The sequence below is a fragment of the Protopterus annectens genome, chromosome 14.part0 (assembly GCF_019279795.1).
Source record: "Protopterus annectens isolate FY-2018-M chromosome 14.part0, PAN1.0, whole genome shotgun sequence".
In the NCBI taxonomy this organism is placed as follows: Eukaryota; Metazoa; Chordata; order Ceratodontiformes; family Protopteridae; genus Protopterus; species Protopterus annectens.
Window position 1 is genome coordinate 142,489,067 of NC_056748.1, and position 20,167 is coordinate 142,509,233.

The following is a 20,167-nucleotide window of genomic DNA, read 5'->3' on the forward strand; positions in this document are numbered from 1 at the left end:
TCCTAAATCAAAGTACGATTAAAGTTCATGAATTAATATTGTTTCAATCTTCAATGTCAGCCATAAGTGGTCTTCGCAGCACCCGCAATGTGACCAATAATGACTCCTCCTGCAATTCATATGGGGTTACATATATTGGTAACATATGTAAATATGATTGTAGACTCGTTTTTTATAGGATCTGTTGCTCCTACTACTGTTGGAACTGTCTGGGTATCTTTCTTCTACATGGCTCGTTTCTGCCTGAAAATCCTGGAATTTTAAACTTTGTGTCTCTCTGCATGCAGGACACTGTAGTCACTAGGTGTGGTCAGTTCAATGATCAGTGCTACTTTTGTCTTTTCATGGACCACTACATCCTGTTTTCTGGCATCTGTCTTTTGAACTGTTGGTAATGGGTGATCCCCATAGGATGCAAACTTTAGCATTTTCTCTAGTGCTTTGTGGCTAATGTTTCCAGTGTTTTTCTACCACTTCAGTACTATAATGTTTGCACAATCCCCAGTGCAATAGTTTTGCCACATTATTATGCCTTTCAGTATACAGCCCTTCTCCCATTAGTATGTCACAACCAGCAACAAGGTGTGTGGCTGTTTCCAGTTAGGTTTTACAAAACTTACATCTGCCTGTTTCTCCCACATGTTCAATGAACTTTGAAACTAGTGTGTATGTAAGCCCACTATCTTGGGCTGCCAATATTAACCATTCATCTCTTGGTTTGAATTTACCCTCCTTAACCATGCCTGCATTCATTCCTGATCAACATGAGGTTCTTCCAGAAGTTTTCTGTACTTGCAACTATATTTATGCATTTTCCATATTTCTTTCCTTCTCATCTGGTCCTTCACCTTGTATTCTTTCTTTTGTTTTTTTGGCACATAGGTTCATAGGTTGGTACTAGGCTATCGGCCCTAGGGCCTATACAAGCCTATCCATAACAATTCCCTGGCTATTTCTTCCCACAATATTTACTTCACTGGACCCCTGTCTAGCAGGGCGACTGACATGATCCCTGGGGTGAATTTCCTATCTCCCAGCCAGTCATCAAGTTTCCTTTTGAAGAGGGCCAAAGAGGTGCACTGCTTGACATGTATGGGCAGTCTATTCCAGAGTATGTGGAGTCTCTGGGTCAGGAACCTATCCCTCCAGCATGTTTTGTTCATTGTGATGACAAGGTTTAGTTCCCTGGAGCATGTGGCTCTGAGGGATTGGGATTTCTTTAAGTGGAGCATGTCCAACAGCTCTGGGATTGACATGGCCTTGTATGTTAAGCAGAGATCACCTCAGAGTACACAATATGCGACGTATAGCTGGAGTTTTTTTAGGTGGTCAGCACAGGGCATCTGCTTTAGGCCTCTGATTCTTTTAAGTGAGATATTTCTGTGGCCTTTCCAGCTGTTGCAGATGTTTTGTGAGGTACATACCAAACAGGGCATTATACTCTATAATGGGTCTAATGAGGGATGAGTACAGTGGGACAATGACCTCCTTTTTTCTGGATGAAAACCCTTAGTGATGAGGTGTGCCACATAGAAGGATTTCCTAACTGTTGTGGTGATGAGTTTATCGAAGGTGAGACCACTGTCCACCTGTGTCCCTAAGTCTCTCATCACACTTTCGATGTTTAGTGTACTGCCACCTATGTGGTAATTCATGGGTACATGTTTTTTTCCAAAGGGGATAACTATACATTTCTTGGCATTAAGCTTGAGCCCATGGCTCTGGCACCAGGCATCTGTTTCTGTAAGGCCCTTTTGTAGAATATCCACATCATTTGGGGAGTCAATAATGGCTCCCAGTTTGCAGTCATCTGTGAAATTTGTTAGCCAGAGTCCCTTAGTGTTGGCCTGTACTTCAGAGAAGTAGATGCCAAACAAGAGTGGTTCGAGGACTGAACCGTGAGGTACTCCACTTGTCTGGAGCTGGATTTGGAGTCGGCTACTTTTATAGCCTGGGTTCTGCCAGTAAGCCAGTTGGCAACCCATCAAGTGGCGTAGGGATTTATGCCCAGCTTAGTAAGTTTATCTATGATTCCAGACTGGGGGATGGTATTGAAGGCCTTGGCGAGGTCCAGATAGGCTGGGTGGCCCACCTTACCCTCGTCCACAGCCCTGGAGACTGATTTGAAGAAGCCAATCAGGTTCAGGAGACAAGATTGGCCCTTCACAAATCCAAACTGGGTGGGGTCCAGTGTTTGAAGGTTGCCAATGTCTGTTTATAAGTTCCATGATAATGCGTTCCATGCCCTTGCAGATCAGGCTCGTCAGACTGATGGGATGGTAGTTCCCGGGATCCAAGGTGTATCCCCTCTTGTGGAGTGGGATAACTGTAGCTGTGTGCCACTCAGTGGGTATGCAGCCTGAGGTGAGGCTATGATTAAACATGACACTTAGGTGAGGTGCCAATTAATTTTGTAGTTCATATAGTACACAGCCTGGGATGTCATCTGGTCCCATGGATGCTGTATTCTTAGCTTTGGAGAGTGCGGTTTCTACCTGTGTGGCCGTGATTACCAGAATTTGGCAATCTTTTGGTATTGAGATAGGCCCTTTAGGGGGTGACAGGGGGGTGAAGTTGGCACTAAATTGATCTGCCAGGATATTGGCAATATCCTTGGGATCAGTATCTTTAATGCCATTCTTTTGTAGCTCAGAGCAGATCTGAGCATTGTCATTTAGATTCTTGACATAACTATAGAAAGCCTTGTGGTTGTCTTTGGAATTTTTGGCAATTTTATTTTTATAACTAGCTTTTCAGGATTTTGAGGGATCTCAGCTTCTTACTGAGGCTAGTGAGGGAGTTTTTTGCATCCTGGGATTTTCCTCTTTTCTGCAGCAGTTTCTTCCTTCTGTTGTACAGTTTGTTTATAGCAGGGGACCACCAGATTGGCTTCCTTTTTTTGGAGGAGAGCATCTTGGTTCTATTTGGGATGGCATGATTCATGCATGAGTGGATGTGCTCGTACAGTGCCTTAGTGTAGGATTCTGCAGTCAAACTTTCAGACCCCGTCTGCATGGGTGTCATGAAGTTCATAGCATGAAGTTGGCTTTGGAGATGTTTTTTAAGGAGGTTTCCTTACCGGGGGGTGGGGGTGGGATGTGGATGTCAAGGGTGATTTGCTTATGGTCAGAGCGGACCAATGAGGGGGTGACTACTGGTGTGGAGCATCCATCTCCCATGTTGGTAATGACCAGGTCTAGGATATTAGAGCCCCTGGTGGGATAGTGGATTAGTTGATCCAGGGCATTGGAATTTATGAATTCCAAGAACCGTTGGGAAAAGGAGTTGGTACCCGAGTAGTTTTCACAGGTAATGGCAGGGTAGTTAAAATCACCCAGTATTAGGGTGTTTGGTTTTATCTTAATATTTTCCAGTATGTTTAGAAAGATGTAGTGAGAATCTTGGGGCATGGTGGGGGATCTGTAGCAAGCTACAATTTGGATTGCAGTCTTACCTAGTGTTAGTTGCACCTGGAGAATTTCAGATGCACTGTGTTGGGAAACTAGCCTGGAGGTGTGAATATCCTTGGTGAAAATGGACACTCCTCCATCTTTAGTGTTTCGGTCTTGGCTTTGTGGCCGAAAAGTGTGGTAAGAGTTGTAGCTTGGTATTGCAGGGGTGCTCTCTGGAGCCTTGAACCAGGTCTCAGTTACTGCTCAGATATCGATGTTCTCCATTTTTGCCTCGAGAGAGTGCATTTTGAGGTTTAGACTTCTAGCATTGAGTAGCATTACCTTCAGATTTTGCATGCTTGCATCTGTTACGGTGGTGGTTTTGTCCTTTGAACCTTGCCTAAAAAAGGCACTACAGCCAGTAACCTGTGACAGGTGCAGATCATCTCTGGCAAAGCATTGTGGTTTGTTGATCATGTCTTCCCAGGCAGACAAATACTGGATCCCCTTTGAATGACACCAGAAGCTTAGCCAATTGTTGAAGTCAATCATTTTGTCCTTATACTGTGGTATCATTCTGTGTGAAGGCAGGATGCTACTCAGGGATAGGGTCATACCTGCCTGGGCCACATGATACGAGAGCTCTTCCATGTCTCTTTTCATATAGTCCAGGGAGGTACATCTGAAGTCATTCACTCCAGCATGGTCAATGACAGAGTCGTATTTATACTTGTTGTGGAGTGACTTGAGTGCCTGCATTAAATGGCGGATCCTGGCACCCGATGGGCAGCTGACTGTAATTTTCTCCTTGTTCAGCCTGGTGAGTGGGACATCAGTGTGCCTGACTACAGAGTCACCTATGACTAAAGTGTTGGGTACATTGTCTTGCCTTAGGGGCTGTTGTTGGGTGGCACACTGGTGTTGTGAGCTATGTGTCACTTTGGTTGTGACTGGTATTTGTTTGCGTTTCGGCTTCGGAGGCCCTTGTTGCTTGGGCAGGTTAATGTTAACGGCCTCTGCATATGTGGGTTTAGTGTTGCTATGTGCGAATGTTGATGGTGTCGGTTTTGAAGGGCTGTGAGTTGCTTGAGGTGTAGTGCAGGTGTTAACCTTCTCCTCTTGACTGTCTAGCACAATCTTGGATGGACAGATGTTTGCTTCCAGTCTGGCTATGTAAGTGCATCTCTCGCAGGTTGTAGTGTTGGGTGGTAGGAGGAGAGGGTTATATGTGTACATGAGGCAGATGCCGCATTGCCCCAGTATGCCCAGATTCACCAGGTAGACAGGAGAAATCACCGGAAGCTGACTCTTGGACATGCCTGTTTAGGTGCTTTTTTTGTAAAGTATAAGAGCCATTTTCCCTTACCTTTACAAGGTACTTTGCAATTATAGGCTGTTCAGCACCTACGATTAATTTCTCCTTATTAACAAGGAGAGTTCAGTGCTTGTATCAGTTTCAGGCTTCCTAGTGCTTTCCAGCAGGTTCTAGAGCAAGTGCTAGTCACAGGGGTTCAGAGTTTAGTGCTACTGCTGAGAAACCAGCTAGTTCTAAGGGAAAATTTGAAGTGCAGACTTTCTGGCACCTGGAATACTTTAACTGTAGCCTTGCGGTGCTGGACGATGTGAAAAATGTGCAAACACACGCGTTTTTAAGCCAGAAAGTTGAAAGGGATAGAAATCAGCCCAAAAAGGCTAATAAAATTACAATTTCAGAGCTGGAAACCACTCCTCTAGTGTTATATAGGCAGTGCAATGCTCTCCACTCCCACTGGTAAGCAGTAGGACTTCCCTCTACCACAGCAATGTCTGGATAGCTCTGAGCACAGAAAATAAAGCCTGAGACAAGCAAAGCTTGGGATCTGGACTGGCTAGGAAAGGTGGGAAATGAGCAAACAAGATAGTATTTTTTTTTGTTGGTTAAAACAGGCTAAACAATGCAATAATACAGTAAATAAACACAGAAAAGGCTAACACACTTGAGTGCGGAGTCCTAAACAGTAAATGCAATTAAAACTCTACAAAATTAGCAACTTAAAACTTTTTAAATGAAGCAAGGCAAGTGCACAAATGAAAAACGATTTAAGAGGCAGTAACACAGCAGAATAAGTAGCTAGCCTACATATACAGAGAAGTCTATATATACATAAAAACAGCTAAAACACAAACAACTCAAATGCAATGCAACCTAGAGCACTTGAGTTGTAGCAATATTAAGGCAAATACAGTTATAATAAATGCCCTAAAATATACTCTTTATTTCCAAAATTGAAGGCCTTCTCAGATGTTCTCTCTGTATTAGGTAGAATGAGCTAATGACTCTAGACTGGGAGGAGTGTCCCAGATCAAATTTACAGTAGGGGCGGCCAACTGCAAAGCCACCAAGTATACCAAGACACAAATAGGTAGGGAGGGTGGGGACTAATACTAAAGCTATTAGTCTACACTCTTTAGACAATAAACACTACATAAAATCTTTATGACAGCAGTGAGCTACAAAATGGAAGTTTTAAAACAGATAAAGGAGCAAGGAGACTCTACAGAATGCTTTTAACTGCAAACAAAACAGTTACCCGTGCAGATTAGTTAATAGCAATACAATTCAGTAAAAACTATGCAGCAGGCAATAAAAAGCGCTATATATAAATTACTAGAAACAATAATCAGTACAAATAAGCCAAAAAAACAGGATACTTATATATCTCAGATCAGAGTTGTAGTCAAGGCCCCTCCTCCACTCTGCTCAGTGTGCACAGACATTCAGTTGCTGCGTGATTTTTATCGACTTTTAGTTGGATTTCCTTTGCTGCTTGATGCTGATATCGTCTGCTAGACTAAGAAGGAAAGTCATCTTACATTTATTCTCCTCATGTTTCAATACTTTCACTATGTTTGGGTCTTGTGAGGTCAATAGATATGTGTGGAGTCCCACGATTGCAGATCTAGACATGTCAGTCACTCCAAAACTGTAAGTTAGGAAAGGAAGAACAAATTGGTTTATAGTTTGGATTTTTTTCCTAGATGTCAGCGTTTGTTTTCAGGATTACTTTAAGTCTTCTAAAGTATTCCTTACTAAGTTTTATTCATTTGTTCATGTTTTATTGCTGATCCTTCATCAATTCCCAAATATTTATACACTCAGTCTTGCTCAAGTTCTTTTATATCACATTCCTGTCCCAAACTGATGTTTTCTTGGTGCTGCAGTTTTCCTGCTTTAAAGGTTGCTTTTGCACATTTATCAAGACCAAATGACATTCTTATATCATCTGAACAATTTTGACAACTTGCAGTTGTGCTTTCAATTCCTCATCTGATGAGTTATACAGTTTTAAATCATCGACAAAGAGAAGATGAGAAGTCTTTACACTTTGTTGTTTTCTAGGGGCCAAATTATAGCCATGGCCTAAGCTGTTAAGTAGACAGCATAATGGGTTAAGGGCAAGGCAGAACAGCAGTGGTGACAGAGTCACCCTGGAATATCCCCCATTGAATTTTTATCCCTGGGATAATAATTTGTCCTTTATCATGGCTTAATTGCAAAGTGGTCTGCCACTTTTTCATGGTCACTGTAATGTAGTCAATCAGTGTAGGGTGTATCTTGTACATTTTTAAGCACTCATTTATCCATGAATGTGCGATACTGTCAAATTATTTTTTGTAGTCAATCCATGCCATACCTAGATTCTTCCCCTTTTTTACAGTTTTCCACTACAAATTTATTTAACAACAAATGATCCTTTGTCCCATATGACTTTCTTTTATTGCTCTTTTGTTCTACTGCCATAATTGAGTTTTCTTCTAAATGACTCTGTTGGCATTAATTCCCATGTATAGTTTATATGCTGTTGGAAGGCAAGTTATTGGTCTATAATTTTAGGATAGCTTGCAGTTTCACTCAAGTAGGAGCACTGTTTTGCCTGTGGTTAGCCAGGTTGGTGTCTGGGGTGCACATATAAATAGTTCTTACTCATGGCTAAATCTTCCTGCAAAGATGTTAATACTTTTAACCAAAAGTTAGGTACTGCATCTGGGTCTGATGTTTTCCAATTAGGAGCTTTTCTTAACTTTGTTTCAACCTCTTTGGGTGTTACTTCATCCCATTTCATATCCTGCACCTTCAAACTTCTTATTCTTCATCCTTGATCTTTTGAAGTTAGAGAGACAGTTGTTCATTGAACAATGCTTTGAATGACTTGCTACAAAGTGGGATAATACATCAGGAAATGCATCAATACATTACAGTGGAACACACAATTATTCTGATAATCAATGGTTACCCAAAATTCATGAAAATAGGACAGAGCCATCTTTGAGACCCATTGTATTGGGTAATGGCTGGTCCACAGAGCATCTTTCTATATGGGCAGTAAAGAAATTGAAATCAGCATTATTAAAAGCTCCAGCAGTTCTTAAAGATACAGCACATGTTCTCAATTCCTTTTGTGACTTTATGAACAATTGAATAATTGAAGACATGTTTCTGTTTGTAACTATGGACATCAATAGTTTATTTACTGTAATGCCCAAGTCATAAGGAACCAATGCGGTTAAATATTTTTTGATTAAATATGAACTGCATGATGTTTTCATTATTCAAAGAATATGCATGATTTTAAATTTAGTTCTGGAAAACAACATTTTTATGTTTCATGAGAATTCATATTGGCAACAATGGTAGTTGCCATGGGACCTCCATGTGCCAATTCATAAACAAATCTTGTTCTAGTTCATTGGGAGGACTTGTTTATTTTCAATGATGGGAGTACATGGAAAGATAACATTTTATTTTACCAGAGATTTGTGGGCGATGCGTCTTCCTTCTTTGGAAAGGTGACTGTGATGAACTAGGACATTTTGTCTCTTATTTAGAAACTACTACATCTTTCTTAAAGTTCACCATTAAAAGTTCTGATATAGGGACTGATTTTTTAGATGTCAAAGTATTTATGAGCAGTGCCAATCAACTGCAGATGATGGTTTATAGAAAGGAGTGTTGGAGGAATGCAGTTTTAAGATATGATAGTATACACGCTAGACACATCTTCCCAAATATTATAAAAGGACAAACTTTGAGGATATCTAGATTACATGCTGAAGAAAGGAATTTTAAAGAAGAAATAAGTCATCTGATTGATAAGTTTGAGAAAAATGGGTATGACAAGCAACATGTTATGGACATAGTTAATGATGGCCCAATGCTTAGAAAAACTAAAGGCAGATCTTGGTTTCAAAGGACTCGTGGTATGATTTTTTACATGTCTAAGTATTTATGAATAGTGCCAATCAACTGGAGATGATGGTTTATAGAAAGGAGTGTTGGAAGAATGCAGTTTTAAGATATGATAGTATGCACCCTAGACACATCTTCCCAAATATTATAAATGGACAAACTTTGAGGATATTTCGATTATGTGATAAAGAAAATAATTTAAAAGACGAAATAAGCCATCTGACTGATAAGTTTGAGAAACGTAGGTATGACAAGCAACATGTTATGGACATACTTAATGATGGCTGAATGCTTAGAAAAACTAAAGGCAGACCTTGGTTTCAAAGGACTCGTGGTATCTCATCAACGACAAGGAATGTAGATGAACAAACACATATGGGAATGAGACTTACACTTAAGTACAGTAGTGACATCGGAGGGATCTGTGAAATAATTAGAAAAAACTGGATAACTTCCGATAATCAGATTAGACAAGTGTTTGGTGAACATCCTCAGTTTTCATTCATTAACAACATGAATCTTAAATGTTTGTTATGTAAGAACACTTTACTGTTCATGCAACTATATAGCCAAACTGGAGGCTAAGCTCTTTCAACTCAATACTGGCATAACCAGTCAGGATGAGAAGGAAACCACACTCACTACAATTTCAGTCTCACATAGACCTACCACGACAGCAAACCAAACACATAATCACACAAAAACATGCTCGGAGGCTCTAAATAAAGATCTGCCTAAGCAGCAGAGACCTCCAAAGCAGACACCCAAGCAACCGCTACCCCAAAACAAAACACTTGCAACACATATCTCACAAAGCCAGTGTGCCGAACAGTCACAGCCCTTAAGACTAAACAACACACCTGATACACTTGTAATAGGTGACTCTATCGTCAGGCATACCGATGTCCCGCTCACCAGGCTGAACAAGGAGAGGGTCACGGTGAGCAGCCTGTCGGGTGCTAGGATCCACCACATAACGCACTCAGGTCACTCCAAGGCAAGTACAAATATGACTCAGTCATTGTCCATGCTGGTGTGAATGACCTGAGATGCACCTCCCTGGACTACATGAAAAGAGACAAAGGAGCTCTCTGAGCATGTAGCCCAGGCCGGTATGACCCTGACCTTGAGTAGCATCTTACCCTCACCAAGAATGATGCCACAATACGAAGACAAGATGATCAATTTCAACAATTGGCTTAAGTACTGGTGTCATTCAAAGGGGATCCAATGCCTGTCAGCTTGGGATGATATGCTTGACAAGCCATGATGCTTCTCTAGGGACCGCTTGCACCTGTCACCCCTGGGCTTTCGGATATTGGCAAAGGCTCTTGCTACCCCCATAGTGCCTTTTTTAGGCAAGGATCAAAAGACAAACCCACCTCCATAGGTATCACAAGAGATAAGAAACTAAGAGTAATGCTACTCAATGTCAGAAGTCTAAACCTCAAGATGCACTTTTCGAAACTCTCCTTAGCATGGAGAACATCGATATCTGTGCAGTAACAGAAACCTGGTTCAGGGCTCCCGAGAGCACCCCAGCACTGCCAGGTTATACCTCATATCATGCTTTTCGGCCCCAAAACTTGGACCGAACCACAAATGGAGGGGGAGTATCGATATTCATCAAAGATACCCACACCTCCAGGTTGGTGGGAAAGCAAGAAGCATCAGAGACTATCCATGTGCAACTAACAGTGGGTAAAACTGCCTTCCAGTTTATAGCCTGCTACAGACCACCCTCCCAAACCCAGGAACCACACTCGGCCTTTCTGAGAACACTGGAAAATATGAAGATCTCTCCAAACACCATTATATTGGGCGACTTCAACTACCCAAACATAGACTGGGAGCATTACTCTAGCTCCAACACCCTAGCCCAAAGGTTCCTAGAATTTATAAACTCAAATGCTATGGAACAACTTGTTACCACTCCCACAAGAGGGGAAAACATACTGGACCTGATCATCACCAACATGGGGACTCTATGCTCCAGACCAGAAGTGTATCCCTCACTGGTAAGATCAGACCATAAACTAATCTCACTGGATATTCACATCCTGACCCCACCCCCTGCCCAGAAAACCACAGTGAAAAACTTGTCTAAAGCAAATTTCACACTCATCAAAACCTTGGTGGAATCCTTCAAAGCCCCCGGGCCTGTGGAAAATATGGCCCAGACCACAGAATCCTTTATAAACGCATTCTATGAACACCTTCAGGAATGCATGGATCATGCGATCCCAAATAAAACCAAGATCCAATCCTCCAAAGGCAGATGTCCTGTCTGGTGGACCCCAGCCATAAACAAACTATACAATAGAAGGAGGAAGCTACTAAATGATAGAGCAAAATCCCAAAAAGGGAAGGCATCACTGATCAGTATTAGCAAAAAACTACGGGCACTCATAAAATTGTCTAAGGCCAGCTTCGAGAGAAAAATTGCACAGGACACTAAGGATAATCACAAGGCTTTCTTTAGTTATGTTAGGAACCTAGGTGGTAATTCCCAGATATGCTCAGAATTAGTCCAAAATGACAAAAAATACACTGAACCCACAGACATTGCCAACATCCTAGCTGACAGGTTCAGCACAAACTTCTCCCCCCCCTCCCCAACCAAAAGGGCAAATATCTATCCCAGCAGAGTGCTGTCCCCCTGACATCTCAGATGCTCAGGTAAGAGCTGCCCTCTCCAAAGCAAAAAACACAGCATCAATGGGACCAGACAGTGTCCCGGGCTGCGTCCTACATGAACTCCAAGAAGAGCTAAACCCAAACATAAAACTACTGTTCAATCTCAGCCTTACTGCAGGATATGTGCCCAAAGAGTGGCATACAGCAACAGTGGTCCCTCTCCATAAAGGTGGTGCCTCAACGGATCCTGGAAACTATCGCTCCATAAGCCTGACTAGCTTGGTCTGCAAAGCTATGGAAAGGATCATCATGGACCTCATAAATAAAGATATTGGGGACCTACAGACACTGGATCCTACCCAGTTCGGCTTTGTTAAGGGCAGATCCTGCCTCTTAAACCTGGTTGATTTCTTTGAAACAGTCACCAAGGCCATTGGCGAGGGGAGGTGGTCCACACAGCCTACCTGGACCTCGCAAAAGCCTTTGATACAATACCCCACTCGGGCATTATAGATAAGCTCACCAGCTTAAATATAAACCCCTATGTCACTAGATGGATTGCAAACTGGCTCAAGGACAGAACCCACATGGTTAGAATTGCTGGAGCCATGTCAGACTCCAAACCAGTTACAAGTGGTGTCCCACAAGGCTCAGTCCTGGGACGTCTCTTGTTCGGTATATATTTCTTGGAGGTACAGGCCAACATGGAAGGACTGTGTCTGACCAAGTTCGCAGATGACTGCAAACTGGGCGCCATAATCGACTCTCCAGCCGACACAAGCATCCTCCAAAAGGGCCTCATAGAAACAGACAACTGGTGCCAGAGCCATGGCCTCAAGCTAAATGCCAAAAAGTGTATAGTCATCCCCTTTGGCAAAAACAAAGTGCCCACAAATTACCACATAGGTGGTAATCCATTAAGTACAGAAGAAGTAATTAGGGACCTGGGGACCCAAGTTGATAGCAATCTCTCATTTGACAACCACGTGGCCAAAGTGGTTAGAAAAACATTTTATATAGCCCACCTAATCATGAAGGGATTCACATCTAGATCAGGGGAGGTCATCGTGCCACTTTACTCATCCCTCATCAGGCCCATAATTGAGTCCAATGCCCCTTTTGGGATGTACCTTACCAGACATCTGCAGCAACTGGAAAGACCCCAAAAGTACCTCACCAAGAGGATCAAAGGGCTCAAACAGATGCCATATGCTGCCCGGTTAAAGAAACTCCAGCTCTACTCAGTAGCATACCGCCTGTTCAGAGGCGATCTGTGCCTGATGTATAAAGCCATGTCCAACCTGGAATTAATGGACATGCTGCACCTCAGGAAAATCCAAATCCCATCGCGCTACGTGCTTGAGAGACTTGAACCTCAGCACTGAAATAAATAGGACATGCTGGAGGGACAGATTCATAACCCAGAGGCTCCCTTCACTCTGGAATAAAATCCCAGTCCAGGTTAGGCAGAGTCCCTCATTGACTCTCTTCAAGAGGAATCTTGATGAGTGGATGGGAGATCGTAGGTTTACCCCGGGTATCACTTCTGTGTCACTGTTAGACAGAGGCACAGTATACTAACCTCGAAAAAGGGCATAGCAAAATAAATTTAAAATGGGTGGTGAAAGCCAAACACATTCTGGCTAGGCTTATAAATGCCCTAGGGCAGATAGCCTAGTATGAACCTATGAACAGTTTTGGTTGCTCAAATAGGGTCGGTACTTTTTGTTGTCAGCATTGTAAAGCATGTATATACATTTCTAGCATTAAAAGTTTTGTACATCTTTTAACTGGGAAGACATATCAGCCTAGACTGTATGCTGACTGCTACACTAAAAATGTATACCTTGCGAGATATGTACCAGCTTTCATGTGGGAAAGACAAACAGACAATTGAAAGACTGCATCTTGCAGCACTTGAGCGATTTAGAGTGAATAACAAAAGTAATGCATTATTTCAACACAGAAAAATATCCACTACATAGTTTTTCTTTTCTAGTGCTGCAGATCTGCATGTCAAATAAGAAAGGAGGGGACATACACAATTTTACTAAAGTGGCAGAGACCCAATGGATAGCAAATCTACAAGCGGATAAAGCACCAGGTTCATTTTATTTACTTTTATATTTCATTTTACATTTGTTGACCGGGAAAGTCCGACTGGATACAGATCCATTTTCAGTGGAGGCCTGGGGAGAAAAGCTCCAAAGCACAAGAAAAACAAACAAAAGTCTTTACATTACAGGCAAAGATTTATACTAAATGGTTATAATCATACCATAAACTTACAGAAAGGTCAAAAAACACAAACATTATGCAAGAAAGCAAGTTAAGTGCAATCCTCCTGCTAAAACCTGTTAAGAAGGCGTAGGCTCAAACATTGATTTCTGATTGGCATTGGTCTAATATAGGCATGTTAATATTGGTCAATGAAATCTGTGATGAGAGGGTGCAGGCTCAAATGCGGACTCCTGATTGGTTAAGAATATGTATTAACATGGTTGGCTTTTTCATTAATGGTGATCTGAAGAAGGATTTTTCCAAAAGCGCTACTCTATTTCATGTGCACATTTTAAAGTTTTAATTATTTCGAGATTAAATTTATGTCCATTACCATCCGAATCTTGGTGGTGTTTGTTTTATTTGCATTTTTTGGATTTGTGTACCCAAAGTGACTCTTTTTCCTCAGTCGTCTGTTTTTTGTTCATATGAATTCAATTTCAGCAAAAATACTCTCCTTTACTTGGTGACTTATCATCTCTACATTTGGACTCCGCCCTGCACGGTCCTTCAAATGTCCTGTCAGGGAAGGCACATATATTACATACTAAATGCTTAGCTTCTAGGCTTGCTCTAATTCAAAATACCACAAATAACAATTTTAGCTAAAATGCACTACCGGATCATCCTGTGGTTGAAACCATGATCTCTCCACTTCTTATATAGCCTCTGGGCCTAATTAAGAAGACAATTGTGACATATATTTGGAGCAAGAAACCCCAAAGAACACCAAATGTTACATTAGCAGTCATCAGCAAGGCTGGAAGGATATGTCATCTGATTTAGGCACCCATTTTCTGCATTCTTACCTTTAAGTCTTAATTCACCTCATAACTGAAATAATAAAGCAGTTTAGAAAGTCTTAGTACTACAACCATTCCCATCAATGTATTTACTTTTGGTCCTTACCAAACCACTAGGACAAATCCCAAAGAGAAACTGCTCCTCACAACCCAGGTTATCTTTTACTTAAAGCACATTCATAGCCACAACAATGCTAAAATGTGAGCTACCCCTGTTGTTAAACACAGCAAATAGGGGCCAGACCTAACTAATGTGGGAGACGTCTGAAAAATTAACTCCCAAATGTGGATTTTTTCAGAGATCCAGTGTTTGCTCAGCAGCTGAAGTGCAAGTTGAGTCAAGTTCACTACTTGTGAGGTAAAAAAAAAGTTTTGGTTTGACTTATCAATAAATAATTTGCCTCTCCCCCACAATTCACTTTACTCTGTAAGTAAGGCTAGGCCATCATCTTATAAACATTACCCTACCTCATACATAAATTAGACTACAAAACTCTAAAGTGATCTCCATGGAACCGCTGTGAAAACCATGAAATTAATTCCTTGAAATCCTGTCAAACAGGAATAGATTTATTACCATACAGGTTCCCCTGTCAGATACCAAGTAAATCTTCACAGGAACTCTGCCTGGAAAATGTCAAAACGATCTCCTGTCATTGCTGTTATCAAACTCCTGAGGGGATATTCATGCTTACAGTGTGAAAGTCTCATCTCACAGCTTTTGGCTGTTCATGGCCACTGGTTCTTTTTGGTGTTCTGTAAATATTAGTTTTTCTTAGTTTACTCAATCAGTTTTGGTGTTTTTTTTTTTTTTTTAGTACTGATGACCAACTTAGATTAGACTGGTGATGTATGTATTCTCGTGCCCCCTTTAGCTCAAATTCACTATTCGATGGGGGAAATGGGTACAGCAGGTCCTTCTCTCATTGTAAAGCCAATTATCTGTCTGTCTTGGAATGTCAGAGGTCTTTCCACATTAATAAAACAGAAAGCCTGTATTTGTATATAGCATCACTTCATAAATTCAAAGGTTTTTAGTAAACTAACGACCCAGGGGGCCCTTTCTAAGCCTAGCCAAGTTTTACCAAAAGAAGTAGAATGTCCAGTGCCCAGATAGGACAATGAGGGCCAGGCATTTATAAGCTACCAATGTCCATAAGGGACATGGGTGCCAGGCCTGGTATAAATTTCTTATTCCTCATACACTGGTGTAAGTTGCGCTTAAACTGCTAATAGACACACCCAACTTCACATGGATGAGAAGCTTGTTCCATAGGAAGGGCAGTCTCTGGAACACATATTTGTCTCTCCGGCATGTTCTGTTCAAGTCGCAGACAGAATTCACACCCCCAGACCTTGTGTTACTAGTACTATTTGAGTTACAAATATGCCGGAGATTCTTAAGTGTGGGGTCTGTGGTGACCCCTCGATCTATGGGAGACTAAGTAGAGGGAAAGGGCTTTAAGGGGCTCTGCATAAGGCAGGTTTATTACCTCGCATTATTTTTGTATGGAACCACTGAAGTTGCTCTAGTTACTGCATATACCTAGTCACGTACATCCTGGAGGGAGCACTGTGTTCTATAACTGGTGTGATAAGAATGGAGTATGTTGGGATAATGACCTCTTTGGACCTAGATGGCATGCCCTTACTTACAAGCTGAACAACATAAAAGGATTTCCGCATCACTGTGACCACATGGTGGTCAAAGGTAAGGCTACAGTCTGTGCACACACAGGTCCTTGACACTTCATAGGTTCATAGGTTCATACTAGGCTATCTGCCCCAGGGCATCTATAAGCCTAGCCAGAGTGTGTGTGGCTTTCACCACCCCTTAGGGTGAGAATACTATACCCATTAGTTTGCTGTGCCTCTGTCCAGCAGTGACACAGAGATGATTCCCGGGGTAAACCTACGATCTCCCATCCACTCGTCAAGATTTCTCTTGAACAGAGTCAGTGAGGGGCTCTGCCTCACATGGACTGGGATTCTGTTCCATAGTGTAGGGAGTCTCTGGGTGATGAATATGTCCCTCCAGCATGTCCTATTTATATCCGTGTTGAGGTTTAAGTCTCTTGCTCTCGTGGCTCTGGTGGATTTCGATTTTTTGAGGTGGAGCATGTCCATTAATTCCGGGTTGGAAATGGCCTTGTATGTCAGGCACAGATCACCTCTGAGCAGACGGTATGCGACTGAATAGAGCTGGAGTTTCTTCAGTCGGGCAGCGTATGACATATGTTTGAGCCCCTTTATCCTTTTGGTGAGGAACTTTTGGGGTCTTTCCAACTGCTGCAGGTGTCGGGTAAGGTACATTCCGAATGGGGCGTTGTACTCAATCATTGGTCTGATAAGTGAAGAGTACAGGTGTACAATGACCTCTCTTGATCTGGATGTGAATCCCTTCATGATCAGGTGGGCAATGTAGAAGGTCTTCCTAACCACTTTGGCAATGTGAGTGTCAAAAGAGAGGTTACTGTCAACTTGGGTCCCCAGGTCCCTGATAACTTCTTCCGTGTTTAATGGAAAAACACCTATGTGGTAATTAGGGGTTACCTTGTTTTTCCCAAAGGGTATGACTATACATTTTTTGGCATTTAGCTTAAGGCCATGGCTCTGGCACCAGTTATCCATTTCTATGAGACCTCTCTGGAGGATGTCTGTGTCTGATGGAGTGTCAATTATGGTGCCCAGTTTGCAGTCATCTGCAAATTTTGTCAGCCACAATCCCCCTATGTTTGCCCGCACTTCAGAAAAATAAATGCCGAACAAGAGGGGGCCCAGGACTGAGCCCTGTGGGACACCGCTCATGACCGGCTTAGTGGCACCAGCAACTCTAACCCTGTGGGTTCTGTCCTTGAGCCAGTTTGCAACCCATCTTGTGACATATGGGTTTACATCTAAGCTGGTGAGCTTTTCTATGATGCCTGAGTGGGGTATTGTGTTGAACGCTTTTGCTAAGTCAAGGTAGGCTGTGTGAACTGCCTTACCCTCATCAATGGCCTTAGTGACTGTTTCGAAAAAGTCGACCAAGTTCAAGAGGCAGGATCTGCCCTTGACAAAGCCAAATTGGGTAGGATCCAGTGTCTGTAGGTCCCCAATGTCTTTATGTATGAGTTCCATTATGATCCTCTCCATAGCCTTGCAGACAAGGCTCGTCAAGCTTATGGGGTGGTAATTTCCAGGGTCCGTAGAAGCACCGCCTTTGTGGAGTGGGACCACAGTTGCCGTACGCCATTCTTTGGGTACGTATCCTGTAGTAAGGCTAAGATTAAACAGCAGCCTTATGTGTGGGTTTAGTTCCTCATTGAGTTCATGTAGCACACAGCCGGGGACACCGTCCGGTCCCATTGATGCTGTGTTTTTTGCTTTAGGGAGAGAAGCTCTCACCTAGGCATCTGAGATGTTTGGGAGGCTAGACTCTGGTGGGATAGATATTTCTCCTTTTGGGGGGGGAGGGAGGGGAGAAATTTGCACTGAACCTGTCTGCCAGTATGTTGGCAATGTCTGTGGGTTCAGTGATTTTTGTATCATTTTGAACTAATTCTGAGCATATCTGGGAGTTTCCACCCAGGTTTCTAACATAGCTAAAGAAGGCCTTATGATTGGTCAACTCTTAGGGCTGTATTATAAACATGGTTATTAGCCGGGATGGTTAACTTCCCAAAGGGTACAGTTATGCATTTCTCGGCACTGAGTTTAACACCATGGCTTTGACACCATTTGTTAGTCAGGAATAGGCTTTCTTGAAGAAAGTTACTGCTGCAAGGGACTTGATTATAACCCCCGGCTTGCAATCATCTGCAAACTCAGTCAGCCACAAACCTTCAGCATTTGTTTCCATTTCAGAGAAACAGATGCCAGTGACTGGCCTCACCTATTTTGTCCTCCTGGGTCCTATCAATGAGCCAGTGGGCTATCCAGCAAGTGATAAATGGGATTACTTATTTTTAGTTATTTAAAATTTGTTTACCAGGAAAGTCCAACTTAGACAGAGCTCATTTCCAATGGAGACTTGGGAGAAACCTAAATAAGTTAGCTTGTCTATAATGCCTGAGTGAGGGTATTGTATCAAAAGCCTTGGCCAGGTCCAGGTAAGTACCATGCACAGTCTTGCTCTCATCCATTGCTTTAGTGACCCACTCAAGGAGTCCACCAGACTTATTAGGCATGACCTTCGGGTCTATATCATGAAATTGAACTTCCAAAATGTCGAACACCATAAGTTCGAACTTGGAAGATCAAATTCGGATAACATCGACACTTCAAAACAGCAAATTTTTTCCCAGGGAAAAAAATTCGCTGTTCTGAAAAACACACATAACACAATCACACCAAACACCTTCAAAACCTACACTAAACCTAACATACACCACTATCTATGCACTATCCTTAACCCAGCTCTAACCCTAAAGTCCGTCACTACCGCACACTTACCTGACCCACACCCTAACCCTAAAGCCCATCACTATCGCACACTTACCTGACTTGCGCCCTAACCCTAAAGTCCGTCACTACCCATCCGTACACTTACCTTGACCCGGTCCGAAAATGCCGAAGCCACAGAAACGGCCAACTGAATTCTTTCCCTGGGAAAGAATTTGGGTTTCCGCGGCTTCGACATTCTCAACTTTCGAACTACCAAGTTTGGCCTTCCGGTATTCAGCATTCACAAGATTCGATTTCATGATATAGACCCTGACCTTCCTTTAACAAAGCCAAACTGTGATGGTTCTAGTGTTTGCAGGTTACCTATGTCCTCATTTATCATATCCATGATGATTCTTTCCATGGCCTTACATATGCGGCTAGTCAGACTTATGGGCCTGTAGTTACCTAGATCAGTGATTGGACCTCTTTTGTGCAGGAGAGTGACTATAGCCATCTTCCATTCCTTGGGCACAAAACCTGACTGTAGGCTACAGTTGAAAAATGATTCAAGTGGACCAGACAGGTCAAGTTTCATGCTATTTATTAAGCATCATAGGATTTTATCAGTGCCCATCGATGCAATGTTTTGGCCTTGTAAATTACCTTGATGACCTGTTCCCTAGTAATGGCTGGGGGGGGCTGTGGTATGCAGTATTTCCTTTGGACTCTCAGGGTGGGAGTTGGGGGGGGGGTTTGAGCTGAACCTGTCAGCCAAAAGGTTGGCAATGGCATCTGGTTCAGTGGGGGTGATGACATTTAGAATAAGCTCTGCACATTACTATGTATATCCTCTGAGGTTACAGAGATAGCTATAGTTTTCTTCAAATTTAGCCTTTGAAGTATTAACTAACCCTCATAGCTGCCTGTTCAGATTGGTTAGGGGGCTTTTAGTTTGTTTTTTGTTCCTCCTATGCTTGGCCAAGAATTTTTTTCTTTTGTTGTATAACCAATTGATACTGTGATGCAACCAGGGTGGCTTCCTTTTGAGTTTGTCTTATTCTTAATATGAGTGGGCACGGCTTGTTCTACACATGATCTATACAGCTGTACAAACATTTTATAAATAGCTCAGCATATGCTATGGTGTTTACTGGGTTTGTGGGTGACTGGAATTTAGCAAAGTCGTTGCTTGTAGAGACAGGTTAGCCTTGGAAGAGTTGCTAAAGGTTTCTGCTTTTGTTGGATCCTCGGATTTAAATTTTATTTCAAGCAATACTGACTTGTGGTCAGACGTGACAAGTAAAGACATTACATTGGGTGAGGAATATTGCATTGCACCCCCCCCCCCCCGTGTTTGGTCAAGGATGTTTGTAGCCCCTGGTAGGAGAATGGGATAACTGTTCCATGATGTTGGTATTAACAAAGTTTAGTAATTTGTGGGTAGACAATATTTTCAATTA

General features: G+C 42.3%; 1 protein-coding gene across 1 annotated transcript in view; it reads right to left on the reverse strand.

Moving 5' to 3' along the window:
- The window catches only part of ATRNL1 (attractin like 1), a gene marked incomplete in the record, with an annotated part of 6,064,901 nt that overhangs the window by 2,652,846 nt on the left and 3,391,888 nt on the right, over window positions 1–20,167 (reverse strand).